The sequence below is a fragment of the Scylla paramamosain genome, chromosome 2, assembly GCF_035594125.1.
Source record: "Scylla paramamosain isolate STU-SP2022 chromosome 2, ASM3559412v1, whole genome shotgun sequence".
In the NCBI taxonomy this organism is placed as follows: domain Eukaryota; kingdom Metazoa; phylum Arthropoda; class Malacostraca; order Decapoda; family Portunidae; genus Scylla; species Scylla paramamosain.
In genome coordinates, this window is record NC_087152.1 from 9,910,527 (window position 1) to 9,930,000 (window position 19,474).

Sequence of the window (19,474 nt, forward strand, 5' to 3'; positions counted from 1 at the left end):
CTCCCTGCATCCTTCTTTCTCCCTTCCTGCCTCCCTCTCTTTCTCCCCTACCTGTTTCCCTCCTTTCCCCCCTCTGTTTTCTTCTTTTTTTCCCTGTTTCCCTCCATCAGTTCCCCTCACCGCCTCCCTCCTCCTGCCTCTCACTCTTCTAGTTTCCCTTCCTCCTTTCCCCCACTTGCTTCCCTCTTTCTCTCTCTCTCTTCCTCCTATCCGTGTTTCACTCCCTCCGTTCTCCTTCGTGCTTTCCTCTCTCCGTCTCCCTCCCTGTTTTCCCCCCACTCCTCCCTTCTCCTTTCCCTCCCACGCACGTAGATATGCCAATACCCAATTCTATTCCCCTACCCACCAATGCCAGCCCGCCCAACACAGGAGAGGTAGTTACGTTCCACACACCACATCACACTCGCCCACTGACTGCCGCCCACTACCGCCCACTACCGCCTACCTGTGTATAGGCTCACCACCACCACCACCACCACCACCACCACCACCACTATCACCACAATACCAATGAGTTTCTTCGTATGTATGTGACTTGGATTTACTAGTGTCTTGTTTTTGGTGTTTGTTATTTTACTTATTTTGTTTTTTTGTTTTTATATTATTCGTTATTATTATGGATGTTTGTATGTCCGTGTGAAAAGGAACAAAAAAGGGTATTTCTTGATATTTGTTTTAAACGTGCACGTGCCCCCCTCCCCCCCCCAACACACACGCACGCACACGGCATAGTAGAACAAATAGATCACTTTACGTATGTTACATAAATCTGAAACCTTCCCCTTAAAAAAAAAATAATAATAATAAAGCAAATAAATCAAACAAAATCAATTAATAATACACTAAAATGAACTCAAACGAAACAAACAAAAAATAAAAATCGCAAACAAAAATTCTGTCAATAAGGAAATAAAAACTAAGATAAAAAAAAGACTAAACAGCAGTAAAATAACATGAAAGACAGAGCACGTAGGCGGAATAAACAAGGCAAATAAGTATAATAATGACCCTTTTTGGCATTACAGCTCATTGACCGCGTTGGAAGAAGGTGATCATCATTAAAGAAGGAAGTGGGAGGCGCTAACAACGAGAGAGAGAGAGAGAGAGAGAGAGAGAGAGAGAGAGAGAGAGAGAGAGAGAGAGAGAGAGAGAGAGAGAGAGAGCAGTGAACCACCCTTAGGAGAACTCGGTACAAGGGTTGATTTTTAGGGTTTTAGGAGTGAGCGTGGAGGTGAATGGAAGGTGTAGGGGAGGTGGAGGCGTGGGGGGCGTAATCCCCTTCTCGGCGGGGCACGGAATTGCCCTCCGCCGTCAGTTTGGAGTCGTAAAAATATCTCACCTCATTAAGCATAATTAAAATAGTGTTTTGGGAGCCATGAGAGAGCCAGGGAGGAGGAGGAGGAGAAGGAGAAGGAGGAGGAAGGTGAGGGTGAGGGTGAGGAGGAGGAGGAGAATAATTTTGCTTGTGCTGGAGGAAAGACAAAACAAAAAAAGAAAGATGGAAGAGGGAGGAGGAGGAGGAGGAGGAGGTGGAGGTGGAGGAGGAGGAGGAGAAGGAGAAGGAGGAGGAGGAGGAGGAAAATAAGTTGGAATGGAGAGGAAATGTTTTTTTCCCTCTCTGTTTTTATTTTGTTTTAGTGGACGGGGGAACTAGTGTGTGTGTGTGTGTGTGTGTGTGTGTGTGTGTGTGTGTGTGTGTGTGTGTGTGTGTGTGTGTTGAGATAAGAGCGTATTGATCGTAAAGCAGCGGCACCCTGTCCTCTCCCTCTCTCTCTCTCTCTCTCTCTCTCTCTCTCTCTCTCTCTCTCTCTCTCTCTCTCTCTCTCTCTCTCTCTCTCTCTCTCTCTCTCTCTCTCTCTCTCTCTCTCTCTCTCTCTCTCTCTCTCTCTCTCTCTCTCTCTCTCTCCCTCTCCCTCTCCCCTCTCCTCCATCTCCCTTCTCTCCCCTCTTTCCCCCAGTCCAGTGTTCACTTTTGGGATTAAGCCTAAAGTGGGGAAATAAAGTGAGGGGAAATTCAGTCATTGTAAATATATCTGCCACAAGTTCCAAACGTGTTCTGTTCGTGTTTGTCTGTTTTACCCTCGTTTTGTTTGTGTGTTTGTGTGTATGTTTGTTTGCGTGCGTGTGTGTACGGCGTTGGGGTCCATTTTTCTAGTATTATTATTCGTTTATTTGATTTTGGCTTTTATTTGTCTGTTTACTTTTACTGGGAATGGATGCGGTGTGTGTGTGGGTGTGTGGGTGAGGGGAGTGATGGCCGGTGAGGGGAGGGTAAGGGAGAAAGTGATAGGGGAGTTGTTGGGTTTTGGTTTATTTGCTAAGTTTCTTTTTCGTCCTTTTTTTTTTTTTTTTTTTTTGTCATAATAATAGTGCATGGTCTCTCTCTCTCTCTCTCTCTCTCTCTCTCTCTCTCTCTCTCTCTCTCTCTCTCTCTCTCTCTCTCTCTCTCTCTCTCTCTCTCTCTCTCTCTCTCTCTCTCTCTCTCTCTCTCTCTCTCTCTCTCTCTCTCTATATATATATATATATATATATATATATATATATATATATATATATATATATATAACTCAACTATCTATATTTTTCTTTTATACTTTACTTATTTCTCATGTTTTATCTATTCATGTTTATTTTTATTTTCTTTTTTCCTTTCCTTCATTCATTTATTCTTTCATTTATTCATTAAGTGTATTTATCTGTTTCATTGTATTCTACGATTTAATTTTATTGGTAAGAGAGAGAGAGAGAGAGAGAGAGAGAGAGAGAGAGAGAGAGAGAGTGTGTGTGTGTGTGTGTGTGTGTGTGTGTGTGTGTGTGTGTGTGTGTGTGTGTGTGTGTGTGTGTGTGTGTGTGTGTGTGTGTGCGCGCGCGCGCGCGCGCTCTTAGCTGCATAATGAAACACCTATATATTTTATTCTCCCAAAAGATATAACGCTATATATTTATTTACACACCAGTCTCCCTGTCTTTCTCTCTCTGCTGGTGCGCATTTATTTTTCTATTACTTATTTCCTTCCCTCTTGACTCGCTACTCACGCCTAGATTCTCGTCACATTTTCTCTTTGTGCATTCCGTAGACTGAAATTGTTTGGAAATATCAGTTACATGTCTTTCGTGAGCATTGCAGTGGCTTTTTCTCTCTGTCTCTCTCTTTTTTTTTTTTTTATTGTTATTTTTAAACGTTTTATTTTTCTCCTCAACTTTGTGTATTGTTGAAGTTCGTTTTCTTCCGTAACCTTGGTGTGGAAGTTGGAGAAATTGTTTTAACTTTTGCTTTACTTTTTTACTGTCGCTTTTAGTGCTCGAAGTGGTTGTCTTATGAACGTGGTAGCGAGAGGTTTACTTGTTTATTTCATTTATTTTATTCACATTTTCTTACTCCATTCATATTTCATTGTTAGATTTTTTTTCTTCCTATCGTAATTCTAAGGTGTCTTTTCTACCGCTTTTTTTTTTTTTAGAAATAAATCGTGGAATTTTTAAACGAGAAACTAGAAGTCTACTTGTTTATGTATTTATTTTATATTTACATTTTCTCACTCTCTTCATATTTCATTGTTATTTATTTATTTATTAATTTATTTAATTATTTTTTTGTCTTATCGTAATTCTTAGATATTTTTCCGACTCTGATTGTTCGTAGAATTGATAAACTTCTATTTTTATTTATTTTTGTCTTTTTTTTATGCAACATTGAATTGTTGATATGTCCTGATTTTCTCATCATACGAACCTTTCACTCTTTACTATTGTATTCTAAAAGTTATCCTCAGTTACTCGTGTTTCAGTAAGAACTTTGCATTATTTTGGTGTCCTCTTATGTATTCTCAAAACTCGTTTTTTTATTTCATGTTGTACTTTTTGTTTTGATTCTTTCTCTTCGCTATAATTAGCCTCGGAACTTTCCTTTTCATTTGATTTTCGCATTTTTATCTTTTTCTTCTGTACTCTCAAAATTTTCTCTTCTTGCCGTTATCCTTCACTTCTTCCTTCTTCCGTTACCTTCGATATTTTTTTTATATCTCTTCACTTGTACATTATATATCTATTTTGTACAGTATAATTATTAAAGTTTTTTTTTTTTTTTTACCGTATTCGTATATATATTTTTTTTTCTTGACGTGTTTTAAACTTTGATACCCTTCTCTTTTTTTTTTTTTATCACATTTTTCTCCCATTTCAGCTCTTTTAACTAAGGTCTGTATGATATATGTTTATTGATATATTTCCAAAGCTTTTCTCCCCTATAGTTCTCTTCGTCTTAAAGTTTGGCATATCTCCTCCTTCTTCAAGTTTTCTTCCCATCTTGTAATTTTTGAATGTAACGATCTATAGATTTTATCTTATTCTTGTATCTGAAAAGTCTATCTTCCCTTCAGCTTCCATAACCTTGTAGGGATTAACATTTCCATCGGTTTTCTTTTTCACAGTTCTTTCCATTCGTGTTGTTAAAATTCATAGAAAGATATATTTCCTCTCTTCCCTGTATTCCCAGTCTCTCTCTTAACCTTGTAGAGTTTGACCGGTTGTTTTCATTTTTGAAGTTCTTCTATTTGTGTTGTTTTAATTTAGGTAGATATATTTTCTGCTATCGTTGTATTTCCTGAGTCTCTTCCCTTTAGTTTTGCTAATATTGTAGAGCTTGACGACTTTCCTTACCCCTCCCTTCATTTTGTTTTGATATATTTTTCTCTCATCCTTGTATCCCAAACGTCTCCCTCTTCCCTTCAACTTCCTTTCTTAACCTTATAAAGAGTGATGCATTTCTCCCTGGTCATATCTCCACAGGACCCGTAGCAGCTTGGAGGCGGACGCGGGAACAAATTACTCCATTTCCCATAACTCGGCTTGCAGAGAACGACTTGCGAAATTTTGATTGGGTGCTGGATTTATTTGACTGTGTGTGTGTGTGTGTGTGTGTGTGTGTGTGTGTGTGTGTGTGTGTGTGTGTGTGTATGTGTGTGTGTGTCTCGTTGTCGGTTTGTTTATTCATATTTTCTGGCCAAAGCAATTCTTTTCTGGATAGGAATTCACGTTTGGATATAGATGAATGCATTTTATTCTTTCGGGGAGGGCAGAGAGAGAGAGAGAGAGAGAGAGAGAGAGAGAGAGAGAGAGAGAGAGAGAGAGATTTTGTCATTTCCAATTTAACCCTTTATCTCTTGTGTATTTTATGTTTCTATATTTTTCCCTCTTTCTGTCGTTTCGTTGTTTTCAATTCATCTGAAAACATCACAGTTTCCTTTTCATATTTTCCCTTTATTCTCTATCTTATGTAATATCTTCCTTTTCCTTTTATTTCTCCTTTTTCTCCACTCCACTTCGTCAGCGTCCTCCTCTTTTCTCACGCCCTCGTTCTCCTCCTGTTCTCTCTCTCCATCCTCCTCTTTCTCTTTGTTGCTCTGGTCTTCCTCCCAGCTTTCTCTCCATCCTCCTTCATCGTCCTCTTTTTCCCTATTTTCCTCCTTCTCTTCCCCCGCTTCCCCTTCCTGCTCCTCTTTCTCCTCGTCCCCGTATTTCCTCTCGTCCTCTTCCTCGTCCTCCTTCATCGTGTTTGTGGTCCTGTTACGTAAATGATGGTCCTTCTGAGCATGGGAGAAGGGAGGGGGGTCATCTCTCCCTCCCTCCTTCTCTCACTCCTTTCTCTTCCTCTTTCCATCCCTCTTTCCCTCCCTCCCTTCTTCCCTCACTCTTCCCCTTCCTCCTTCCCTCCCTCTCTCCTTTCCCCCTTCCTGGTAAAGTGGTCCATTTCCTCCTATTTAGCATATCATCTCTCTCTCTCTCTCTCTCTCTCTCTCTCTCTCTCTCTCTCTCTCTCTCTCTCTCTCTCTCTCTCTCTCTCTCTCTCTCTCTCTCTCTCTCTCTCTCTCTCTCTCTCTCTCTCTCTCTCTCTCTCTCTCTCTCTCTCTCTCTCTCTCTCTCTCTCTCTCTCTCTGGTATTGTATTGAAAAGTTTGTTGTGTGGATATGTTTTTGATGTGTGTGTGTGTGTGTGTGTGTGTGTGTGTGTAGCGACGTTAATGTGCGTATTTTTTTTTTTTTTGTGTGTGTGTTTATGATTTTTATTTATTCTATTCATAATTTAGATTTGTGTTGCGTTAAACGTCAGATAAAAATTGTGTGTTGACTTTTTGTATAGTTATCAATATTTTTTATATATGTATAATGTTGTGTGTGTGTGTGTGTGTGTGTGTGTGTGTGTGTGTGTGTGTGTGTGTGTTTTTCATCAACTGTGTACAAACTATTCATATTTCACATGCATTTTTGTTTCTCCTCCTCCTCCTCCTCCTCCTCCTCCTCCTCCTCCTCCTCCTCTTCCTCCTCCTCCTCCTCCTCCTCCTCCTCCTCCTCCTCCTCCTCTTCCCATTTTTTCAGGATTTTCTGGGCGACATTTCTGATTTTAAAGGCTGAGTATTTTGGAGAGAGAGAGAGAGAGAGAGAGAGAGAGAGAGAGAGAGAGAGAGAGAGAGAGAGAGAGAGAGAGAGTTCAGATATGATACGTGATATTGGAGAGAAACTTTGATGTCTTGAAGGGAGGGCGGAGGGATGGATAGATGGAGGGGCGGAGGAGGGCGTGGGGAGAGTTAGGGAGGTCAGGGGGAGTGGGGATAGAAGGGGAGAGGGAGGGGCGTCAACACCTGGGGACGAGGCAGAGTGGCTTTACGGATTATTTACCTGGCAGGTGTGTTGATTGGAATTTTACAGGTGAGTGGAGCTCGGCTTGTTGACCTCGCCGTCTCGTCTCTCGCGACACCATCATTAAAAAAAAAATATTTATTAAAACTCGAAATCAGGAAGGTGTGAAAATGTGTTAAAAAGGAGAAAAAATACATAGAGTTAAGATGCGGAAAGGTGGCAGAAAAAAAATTGTTGTTGATCTGGAAAATGTATCATGATTTATTTTACGTGACCTGGGAGGAGGTGAGGAGGTGGAGGTGGAGGAGGAAAGTTGTTTGACTGAGAGCAGAGAGAGAAAAAAAAAACTTATCCTAACGATGGAAAAATAAATAAGGCCATCATATTTTCAACTTACAGAGGAATTTTATGAGATATCTACGCAGTTATGACACACACACACACACACACACACACACACACACACACACACACACACACACACACACACACACACACACACACACACACACACACACACACACACACACCTTCAATCAACAAGCAACCTCACCTCTTCACCTCACATTCAAGAAACGGGAGAAACTAAGAATATTTTGAGGCGAGGCAAAACTGACGCTCCGTGCTGAGTATTTTTGGGAAGGTAAGGCAACAGAGGCAGGCAGGCAGGCAGGCAGGCAGGCAGGCAGGCAGGTAGTCTTCTGCCCGCTAATGTCCTCTCGTCGACTTTATTCTCCTGCTGGTGCGACTTAACATATCGGGCGTCGTGAAGGTAATGTGCCGTGACCGAGGTACTTGAGTCCACTGCTGGAGGAGGCAAAGATTTAAGTTTAAAATCAGAAAAAAATAGTAAAGAAGGATTTAAGCACGTACATGTAGGAAAAGTTATGAGACTTGATAAGTTAAGATGTGGTATAGAGAAGGAGGAAGAGGAGTTGAAGAGACAGGAAAAGGAAGAGGAGACGTGTCAGATAAGAATGTGGGAAAGATGCAGGTGATGGAACAAAGAGACAATGTTTGGCAGGAAATAAGGAGAGTAAACGGCTGAATTAAGAGGAGAGGGAGGAGGAAGTGGAATCAGATAAGATTCTATGTATACTTCCTCCGCCCCTCCCTCCCTCCCTCCTCCTCCTCCTCCTCCTCCTCCTCCTCCCTCCTCGTCCTCCTCCTTGTCCTCGTCCTCGTCCTGCTTCCAGGGGCTCAAACTTGTGTTGTATCAAAGGTAATCTCAGAGGTAATTCGTCTCTCGTGCACCTTGTACTAACACTCCCTCGCTTCCCAGGTACTCCTCGCTCCACCTGCATAAGTCACGGCGATTTGGTACTTGATTCTGATTGACTGATTGGTTGACTGACTCTGGTTTGGATTGATCGGGTATGAACTTTCAATTAAGCCAAGATTTTATTTATTTATTTATTTATTTATTCATATATTTATTTTATTTATATTTATTTATTTATTTTTATATACAGCTGGCTAAGGACACAAAACAGCAGGATAAAAAAAATAGGTGATGTAATAGATAAATAAAATGAGCTGCTGAATTGCCACCAAAAAAAAAAAAAATGAATGGTAATTTAGTCTTTTTTCATACCTACCCCTTTTTTTCGCATTTCCTCTCACGTGTCTTATAACATTTCAAACTAGTACATAGTATTTGTTTTTCTTTACAACATTACTCACATCAGGTAAACCCAAACCCTTCAAACCATTTTTCTTTTTCCATTCTATCTGTGCACGGAATGGAAGGGGGTTGTACTGAGAGCAGACAGGAAGGTGGCACGGTGAGGTCAGGGGTTGCCGAGTGAGATCAGCGTGATGGGTTCAAACTGCGCACGCGTGAGGCCCGGCGTGTGTAGCGAGGCGGCGTCCCTTCATAGGCTAGCTTGTTCCCCTCTCGTTCTCCCGGCGTCGTGGTGTGTAGGGATGGCGCGGCGTGAACAATGGGTAGTTGAGAGAGAGAGAGAGAGAGAGAGAGAGAGAGAGAGAGAGAGAGAGAGAGAGAGAGAGAGAGAATCAGCCATGACCTATCGGAAATCGAACCATAAAAATAAAGTTCGAAACGATGATCCGAAGCCTCGTTACTTAATTCGTCCTCGTCCGAACCTAACATATACAAAAGCAGTAATGTGAGTCTCTAGATAGAGGGAGTTTAGGAGAGGCAGAGAGAGAGAGAGAGGGAGAGTGAGTGGTGAGTGGGGAGAGAAGGGAGAGGCAGAACAAGGAACGGGCAAGGAAGACAAACAAGACTAGGAAAATATATGATGAAAACAAGATAATTTCAGGTAAGCAATGTGTGTGTGTGTGTGTGTATGTGTTTCTTTCCATTACTTAAGGTGGGTAATGTATTGTTCTCTCTCTCTCTCTCTCTCTCTCTCTCTCTCTCTCTCTCTCTCTCTCTCTCTCTCTCTCTCTCTCTCTCTCTCTCTCTCTCTCTCTCTCTCTCTCTCTCTCTCTCAATGTTATTTTGTTGTTATTATTATTATTATTAGTAGTAGTAGTAGTAGTAGTAGTAGCAGTAGTAGTAATAGTAGTAGTTGTAGTAGTAGCAGTAGTAGCAGTGTTGTTGTTGTTGTTGTTGTTGTTGTTGTTGTTGTTGTTACTATTAATGCTATGTACTACCACCACCACCACCACCATCATCACCACTACAATTATGTACAACTACTAAATACATCTTTTCTAACCTCATCACAAAAATGTTTTAAGAATCAACACACACACACACACACACACACACACACACACACACACACACACACACACACACACACACACACACACACACACACACACACACACACACACACACACACACACACACACACACACACACACACACACTCTCTCTCTCTCTCTCTCTCTCTCTCTCTCTCTCTCTCTCTCTCTCTCTCTCTCTCTCTCTCTCTCTCTCTCTCTCTCTCTCTCTCTCTCTCTCTCTCTCTCTCTCTCTCTCTCCCCTTAGAGTCCGATGGGTTTAAAAAAAATAGAGAAAGAAAGAGAGTGTTTTAAAAAGAATAAGTGGAAATTTCCAAAGTTTGAGGGGCAGTTCTGGGCGACATTCGTTCTGTGGGGAAGAAGTCTTTCCAAAATTCACTGTAGCTGTTACGTAAAGGTGTCCAGCCCATTTTCTGTATGACCTCTGCTGCCTCCTTCCTTGACCTCCTTTTACTCTCTCTCTCTCTCTCTCTCTCTCTCTCTCTCTCTCTCTCTCTCTCTCTCTCTCTCTCTCTCTCTCTCTCTCTCTCTCTCTCTCTCTCTCTCTCTCTCTCTCTCTCTCTCAGTTTTTTTTTTTTTCACTTCATGCTTGACCTAATTTTTGTATTATTTATTTGTTTCCTTATTTTGCTCTTATTCTCGTTATCAGGTTTATTGTTTTATGTTCATGTTGTTGTTACTATTAATATTATGTACCACCACCACCACCACCACCTTATATTTTATGTTTCTTTTCTACTTTAACTTTTTTTTTTTTTTGTTTTGCTGCATCAAATTATTATCACGTGTTTTTTTTTTTTTTTTTTACCTTCTACGTTCATCTGTTTTTTTTTCTTATTTTGTATTTTTTTTTATTTTTGCTTGTTTTTATTCCCTCTTTATTTCGTCTTCTCTCTGTGCGTGCGTGTGTGTGTGTGTGTGTGTGTGTGTGTGTGTGTGTGTGTGTGTGTGTGTGTGTGTGTGTGTGTGTGTGTGTGTGTGTGTGTGTGTGTGTATTTGCTTCATCTCCATTTTCTTTTCTTTTTATTATGCTCATCTCGTTTTGTCTAGACTTACTTGCTTCCTCAATTTCTCCTTCCTTCCTTCATTCCTTCCTTTGTTTATTTTGTCCTTTGTTCTTACCCTCCATCTTCATTTTATTTCGTGTTCTACATTCGCGTTTATTTATTTTATTTCTTTCCTTTAATCTTCTCATCTTTTTTTTTCTTCTTGCTTTATTTATTTAATTTTTCCACATATTTTCATTTCATTGTTATTTCTTGTTACCTTTGTTTTCTTTTTATTTACTTTACCTTTTTATCTCTTTACTTAATTACTTTTTTTATGATTTTCTTCTTTATTAGCTTTTTTTCTTTTTTTGCCTTTGTCTTTTAGTTTTTTTTTTTTTTTGTATTTGCTTGTATTTATGATTTTAGCTTATTCTCTCTCTCTCTCTCTCTCTCTCTCTCTCTCTCTCTCTCTCTCTCTCTCTCTCTCTCTCTCTCTCTCTCTCTCTCTCTCTCTCTCTCTCTCTCTCTCTCTCTCTCTCTCTCTCTCTCTCTCTCTCTCTCTGCACGAAATTAAATAAGCTTTTACTTGATTTTTTTACCGAGCATTTATTTATTTTTTTTTATTTATATTACTGTCTTTTTCTTTCTCAAACATTAAACTAAACTCACATAAGCATTTTTTAATATTTTTTCTTTTTTTTTAATGTGTCAACTTTTTTTTTATTATTTTCTTGTTTATATCCTAACATGTTTTCGTTTTCTTTCATTTTGCTTATTTCTGTTTTGTAGGAATGAGATGATGAACGTTTTATGGTGGAGAACGTTTCTGTTTATTTGTTTATCATTTACAAAATTTATCGAGTTTATTGTTTGTGGTGGTGGTGATGGTGGGGGTGAGTCGGAGTGATGGTTAAAGGCAGTGGTGACTTGATGATGGTGAAAATGGTGATGGCGCAATAGTGGTGGTGGTAATTACAATGGTCGTACAGGATGCTATTTATGGTGGTGACAGAGGTAGTGCGGTGATGTAATGATTGTGGTGGTGCTGCTGGTGATGATAGTTCAATTCCTTATTGTAATTGCATGTAGCATAAGCTCTTGATTCGGAAATATTTATACTCAACGGCCTATTCGAAAACTTCCTGCAGTGTTGATGAAGAAAGGCGTCTTTTATTTACAACACTGATCAGCTCTAGATCATTGATCTGGATCTGGATTTGATCTGGATTCGTTCTGGCTAAATAGAACACTCGCGGCCATCACTGATCAAAACAGTAACAACACAAGCACGTCGCTGCCCATCTGTCACAAGCGGCGGACTGTTGATGCTCACCACTTTGCTCTAAGAAATTGTCAATGAGGACTACAGCCTTCTGTACATTTGCTGAGAAAGTTGGGCCGAGAAGGCCACCAATGAGTCCCAGCCACATGTCTACCCAAGCAACACGAGACTGGGTTCCGTGCCTGGCCATGAACTTTGTATAATAAAGTTTCATACAAAGCTCTCTTCACACACAACATGCTGAAAGTACATGTTTTGTTTGTATATTTATAGTTTTGTTTATATAAACGTATTCCGACACTTTACCAATCGAGGTCATGTAGTTATTTATTGATTTATGTACTAGATTTCTTTGGGGGGTTTCTCAATAAAAGACTTTTTTATTACTTTAAATCGGATGTAGTTTTAGCAAATGCTTTTATATAAACCAGTAAGTCATAAAGTTTCTAGTGTATTCTCTGTATCATTTTCACTTTTACTTTCAAATGACTTCACTATGAGGCAACATTGCATTTAATAAGGATACGAGTCTTACGTCACCTTACAAAACCTGGCAACCGATACATTCTCACCATATCAGCCAACTTAAAATTGAGAAAAAAGACGAAGCACAGTGGAATTGAGTTTGGTGTATCACTCAACTATTATCCTTGACTCTCCGTTCCTTTTCAAATTTCCTCCTACCTCTCGCTACTCTTCTTCCGTTGCATAAACTCATGCTCTCACTCTTTTTATGTTACCAGGTCGTGTTGTCAGTGGTGTTTAATTAATGAGGGAGCTGTATTGTGTTTTGTGATGTGCATTAGCGTGAGTGCTTTGTGTAAGAGAGAGAGAGAGAGAGAGAGAGAGAGAGAGAGAGAGAGAGAGAGAGAGAGAGAGAGAGAGAGAGAGAGATTAGTGGTGGGTGATTGATTGTGTGAAGTGAGAGACGCAGAGAAAAAGGCAACAAGACAGGCGAATAATGGCGCGCGCGCACACACACACACACACACACACACACACACACACACACACACACACACACACACACACACACACACACACACACACACACACACACACACACACACACACACACACACACACACACACACACACACACACACACACACACACACACACACACTTTCATTCCGTCCTATTTTGTCTCCCTACCCTTCCTGCATTCATATTTTCTTACCTTCATTCATTCATTGACTCTCCCTCCTTCTCACTTTACAATCCATCATTCCATCCTTCTTCCATTTCCTTCCTTCTCTCACTCCTTCCACCCTTCCTTGCATCTTCCACTTACCGTTCCTTTTGTCTCCCTCCCTTTTTTCCCCCTTACCATCCTTCCCCCTCCCTTCTCCCTCCACCTCCCCTCTCTCCCTTTGTCACTCCATCTACTCCTGCACCCCACAAATCTTTCCTCACCCCAAACACGGGGAAAAAGAAATAGATAAAAATTAAATATAAATAATTAGAGCGAAATGATAAATGTTAAGATTTAGAAACTGCAAGGATCATCGGAGCGGGAAAGTTCGGTTGCTGTCAGGTTCAATTTCAAGGCAGAAATTATGATGATTTTTATCGCCTAATGAGTGTGTCCTATCCCCCTCCCCTTCTCCACTCTTGCCCCTCTCTCCCCCTCACCACCACCACCACCCCTACCACCCGCTCTCCTCCTTGTCATTTTATCTGTCTCCCTCTCTTCATTCTTTTTCCCTGTCTTGTCCCCTCAGTATTTCTCATTTTTTTTCTTTCTCTCTTCCTTATTTTTCTATATGTTTCTTTCTCACTCATCACCTTTCACACCTTTTTCCCTTTTTCTATTTTCTTTTTTTTTTCGTCTCCGTTTTTTTTTCTCTCTTCTTCCTCTTCTAGATCTTCAGTCTCTTCTCCTCTTCCTTTTACATATCTTCCTCCCTTTCTCATTTTACTATTTCCCTTCCTTCTTCTTCTTCTAGATTTCCCTCTCTCTGACCCCCTCTTCCTTTTACACCTCTTCCTCCCTCTCTCATTTTTCTATCTTTCTTCTTCCTTTTCTGGGCGTTCTCTTTCTCCCTCTCTCTTCCTTTTGCACTTACTCACTCTCTCATTTTTCTATCTCTTCCATTTTCCTCCTTTTCTAGACCTCTCTCTCCCTCTTTCCCCTCTTCCTTTTAGATGTCTTCTTTCCCCTTCTCTCCCCTCTCCCAATTGTCTTCCCTTTCGATCTTCCACCTTTTCTTTCAACCCCTTTTTGCTGTATCTCACTATTCTGCCCCTTTACCTTCCTCCTCCTCCTTCTCCTCCTTCTCTTCCTCCTCCTACTCGGCCCCGTCTGGCACACCAATACTTGAAATTAATTGATGCCAGCGAGGAGGAGAAGGAAGAAGGTTGTTAGGAGGAAATGGTGTCAGGGGGAGAGAGAGAGAGAGAGAGAGAGAGAGAGAGAGAGAGAGAGAGAGAGAGAGAGAGAGAGAGAGAGAGGTTTTAGAAATTGAAAAGTGAAATTGCAGAGAGAGAGAGAGAGAGAGAGAGAGAGAGAGAGAGAGAGAGAGAGAGAGAGAGAGAGAGGTTTTAGAAATTGAAAAGTGAAATTGCAGAGAGAGAGAGAGAGAGAGAGAGAGAGAGAGAGAGAGAGAGAGAGAGAGAGAGAGAGAGAGAGAGGTTTTAGAAACTGAAAAGTGAAATTGCAGAGAGAGAGAGAGAGAGAGAGAGAGAGAGAGAGAGAGAGAGAGAGAGAGAGAGAGAGAGAGAGAGAGAGAGAGAGAGAGAGAGAGAGAGAGAGAGAGAGAGAGAGGTTTTAGAAATTGAAAAGTGAAATTGCAGAGAGAGAGAGAGAGAGAGAGAGAGAGAGAGAGAGAGAGAGAGAGAGAGAGAGAGAGAGAGAGAGAGAGAGAGAGAGAGAGAGAGAGAGAGAGAGAGAGAGAGAGAGAGAGAGAGAGAAGGCACATTATCACCTGCGGTAAAGATATTTTCAGTTAATTACGTATCTAGGTGCAAAAATGCCTTGTAATTACTCGTATGCATATCTCCCCAACGTAATTATTTGGCGTTCATGCAAAGGAAAAAAAATGTACATCTACGTATCTCAGCTTGGAGGAAGGCAGGAACCGGTAAACCTCTCTCTCTCTCTCTCTCTCTCTCTCTCTCTCTCTCTCTCTCTCTCTCTCTCTCTCTCTCTCTCTCTCTCTCTCTCTCTCTCTCTCTCTCTCTCTCTCTCTCTCTCTCTCTCTCTCTCTCTCTCTCTCTCTCTCTCTCTCTCTCTCTCTCTCTCTCTCTCTCTCTCTCTCTCTCTCTCTCTCTCTCTCCAGTAATACGTGAAAGGAAACCCAAAGATTATAAGTGATCGTGTTTTTTTTTTTTTTTTTTTTTTTTCCTCATTCTTTCACTGCACTGCGAAGTAAAGAAGATGAAGGAAAGGAGGAGAAAGAGAGGGTGGGGGAAAATGTTGACGGATAGATGGGAATGAAGAAGGAGGGGAGGAGAGGAAGAGGATGATAACGTTGAAAATCGGGAGAGAAGTGAAGGAAAAAAAGGAAGGAAGGATAGTGGAGAGAAGTGAAGGAGGAAGAAATAGGAGCTAGGAAAGGATAGGATAAGGAACAGAAGGGGCAAGTTGATAATATTAGAAAGGGGGAAGAGAAAGAGACAGAGAAGATAGCGAAGATGAGGAAAGGGGAAATGAGAAGGACTAGAAAAGATAGGATACGGAAGAGAGGGAACAAGAAAGAAGATGATACAAGAAAGAGGAAGTGAAAGGAATGAAGGAAAACTAAAAAGGGGGGTAGTAAAAGGTGGATAAGGAGCAGATAAGGAAGGAGGGAGAAGATAATGCTGAAAGAAAGAAGAGGAAAGAAGAAAAGAGGAAAATGTTCTTTACCCTGTTCTTCCAAACCATCTCTCGAAAGGAAATTATCCTCTTTTTTATTTTTCTTATTATTTTTTTTTAATTAGCAGTATTTGTTCTGTTTGTAATTCTTGTTTGAGTGGCTCTTCTCTTTTTTCTCATTTGTTCTGTTAGCGTTTGTTATCTTCTTTGTGTGTGAGAGAGAGAGAGAGAGAGAGAGAGAGAGAGAGAGAGAGAGAGAGAGAGAGAGAGCGAGAGAGAGCATTAAGGAGACTCACAGTTCCCGGTTTTATAATGGAAGAAGTAATGACACTTGCTCACTCGGGTCGTCGTCGTTAATTAATGGCCAGGCCTCCTCAATAAAAGTCATGTTATTCTATATATATTTACTTTTTAGTCTTATAAGAAGGAGTGTCGTTTTTGTCAGTTTTTTTTTTTTTTTCCTATCAGTTTATATAAAAAAATGCTTATTGTGTATATTTCTGATGATAATGCGACGTTTGCAAAAGATGTACGTGGTTATTGACAGTAAACTCTCTCTCTCTCTCTCTCTCTCTCTCTCTCTCTCTCTCTCTCTCTCTCTCTCTCTCTCTCTCTCTCTCTCTCTCTCTCTCTCTCTCTCTCTCTCTCTCTCTCTCTCTCTCTCTCTCTCTCTCTCTCTGGGGTAATCCTGGTCGGCGCGGGTGTTTTGCTCGCTGAAGACTGATCCTAAAAGTTGGCGCCTTAATCGAATTTTTGAAGCCTTATCCGACTTTCAAATCGCCCAAGTTTTCGCGAGGAATGTAAAGCAACACTGAGTCACACCTTGGAGGGGCGCGCCGACCCCCCGGGGTTTTGTGTGGAAGAGAGAGAGAGAGAGAGAGAGAGAGAGAGAGAGAGAGAGAGAGGTGGCTTATGTTTATCATTATCACATACTGACTTTTTTTTTATGCTTCTGTGCTTCATATTTTCTGTCAAGTTTGTGTTTATCACCTTGGAAGTTTCAGTGCTTTCCTTTTATCACAAAGTTGTTGTTGATGTTGTTGATATCGTCATTTTCGGGGCCTTTTTATTTATTTATTTTTTTTCATTTTATTTTATTTTATTTTATTTTTTTTACAGGTGCTTTGACTTCAATTAAAAAAGCGTGGACATGGGCAGGACACGTCACTTGCTGAATAAGAAATAGAGTAACTAACGGATTAAGAACATAAAAACTAATAAGAACATTGTTGTTGTAGATTTTCACTTCTTTTTTTTAACTTGGAATTGCTAATCATAATACAACACTTATTTCATGATCTCAGTAATCTCAGACTACTTAACTGACGAAAAGATACAACCACAAGAAGTAAAACCTTTGAATCACGCCATTGTCCCTCGCGCTGCCAGTGGCATCTTTCGAAGTTATACCCCAGCCTTCCACTAGACCATTTTATTAAGCTTGAGGAGGCGCCATAGCAGTGAAAAGGTTAATAAATCCACCTTTTTACACGCTCGGCAGGTAGGTAGTCGACGCCAGACTTGTAGCATAAACACAGAAGGGTTGGAGGTGAGATGCCACGTAATACTGGAGCCTCTAAAACCTCGTCCTCCGTCATAGTCAAGCTCCTTCCCTCAGGCTGTAGATGTGTACCCGGAACCCATAAACTGACGGTTCGTCTTTTTGTTCTTGTTATGTTGATGGTTATTGCTGGTAATGTAGGGCAATACTGCAGTCATCCTATCCCCTCTTCGTGTGTGTGTGTGTGTGTGTGTGTGTGTGTGTGTGTGTGTGTGTGTGTGTGTGTGTGTGTGTGTGTGAGAGAGAGAGAGAGAGAGAGAGAGAGAATGATTTTATAGAAACAAGCAGACGAAGCTATTATATTCAATACTTATCATAAGAGAATGAATGATGGAGAGTCTTCGTGATTATGTATCTTGTAATATCAATACACTTTTTTTCTGTTAACTTATGAACTCTTACATTTTCTTAAACGTAAAATGAAATGTATAATGAGTACATCGAGTAATTATTAGTGATATTTGTCTTCATAATTCAACGTAGATTACCTCACTAAGAAAAATGATTATCTACATCCATACCAATCACACCCACTCTACATACTTAAAGCTCCCTCACCTCCCTCACCTACCAGTCATCTATCTCCTCACCCCATCACCATTTCTCTCCCACATCCTCCCATCACCTAGAGGCACTTTATGACCTGAAGAAAGGAATAAAGAAAGGAAGGAGAAGGGAACAAGGAGGATGAGGAGTAGAGGGAAGATGCTTTTCAAACTCACACATGTTGAAGCTGCGCACGTAAACTCCAGGCAAGAGGTGGAGGAAGGACGTCTCTTACTCCTCCGCGTTTGAAAGGGAAATTTTTGCCGCAAATATTTATGTGGAAACTAAGGGAGCCAAGTTTACTCGTCGGGTGGAGCTGAGATGCTTCGGTGGTGGTGGTGGTGGTGGTGGTGGTGGTGGTGGTTTCATCGGAGAGAGGATATGTTGTCTATGTTGTCTCGTTCAGTTTTTATACTTTATTTACTTAGGGACGGACTGATCTCTTAATTATAGTGCCAAGATTATTATTATCGTCGTTGTTGTCATTACCATCTTCATCATTTTCATCTTCGTCATCGTTTTCTTGTTCCTCTTCGTCTTCGTCATCTTCTCACTCTTCCCCTTAGTGATGACGTGGTGATAGTGCGGTTCCTACAGTAATAATTGTAGTAGTAGTAGTAGTAGTAATATTTTCGTGTTCCTAGTCTTCTTCTTCATCTTTCTCGTCTTCATTATTGTCTTCTTCCTCTTCTCCATAGTAATAACGTAGTAGTTAGTGCGATTCCTCCATTAGTACAGTAGTAATAGTAGTAGTAGTAGTAGTAGTAGTAGTAGTAGTAGTAGTAGTAGTAGTAGTAGCAGCAGCAGCAGCAGCAGCACAGCAACAGTACCACCAGAGGGCCGGACAGCAGCATCTTCATACGCATAATACCGTCACAATAGTAGAAGCAGCAGCAGACCAGCAGTAGTAGTAGCACAGCGCCAGCATCACCAGAGGGCACGGCAGCACCATCCTTATATAACCCTCACAAATCTAACACACCAGTGAATCCCAAACCCTGGCGGCGCCTCCTCTCAACCACCCGCCAGCCAGCCAAGGGTAATTCATCATCCCCCTCTTCCCCTCGTCCTCCACCACCACCACCACCACTCACTGGCCGGCCCTCCACCATCCACCTTCCAGCACTCCACCAAACACCAAACACTCATGCCAAACACCCTCACTATTCACTATCCCCCCTCACCATCCACTCAGTCCTGCCTCCCCACAGCCTCCATCATTTCAGCTCATTGTTCACCATTCATATCTGGAGCCTCCACCACATCTCTCCACCACATAACCACTTCCCTACCAAACCAGGAGGTGGTGGTGGTTATGGTTGTGGTGGTGGTGGTGGTGGTGGTCTGGTGCTCTGCGAAATCCTTCCTCGTCTAATCCAGGAATGATTTTGAGTTGCGGGACAATTTGGGGAATGATTACAGATTATAATTGGAGTCACGAAATAACTGAGGGAAGGGGGAAGAGAGAGAGAGAGAGAGAGAGAGAGAGAGAGAGAGAGAGAGAGAGAGAGAGAGAGAGAGAGAGAGAGAGAGAGAATAATTACCTCAGCTTACCTCTTTCATCATTTCGTGCTAAACCCAAAACAACACACACACACACACACACACACACACACACACACACACACACACACACACACACACACACACACACACACACACACACACACACACACACACACACACACACACACACACACACACACACCATAACCCTTCCCAACTCAAACTTTTCTTCCTTCAGTCCTTTTTTTTTTCCTTTACTTTTCTACATCTATCACTTTAGACTAAGATAGTACATTTAATCAGTCTCATAGGAACCATTAACAAATCTTCTAATATTTGTTCATCGTTTGTGTTCTCTCTCTCTCTCTCTCTCTCTCTCTCTCTCTCTCTCTCTCTCTCTCTCTCTCTCTCTCTCTCTCTCTCTCTCTCTCTCTCTCT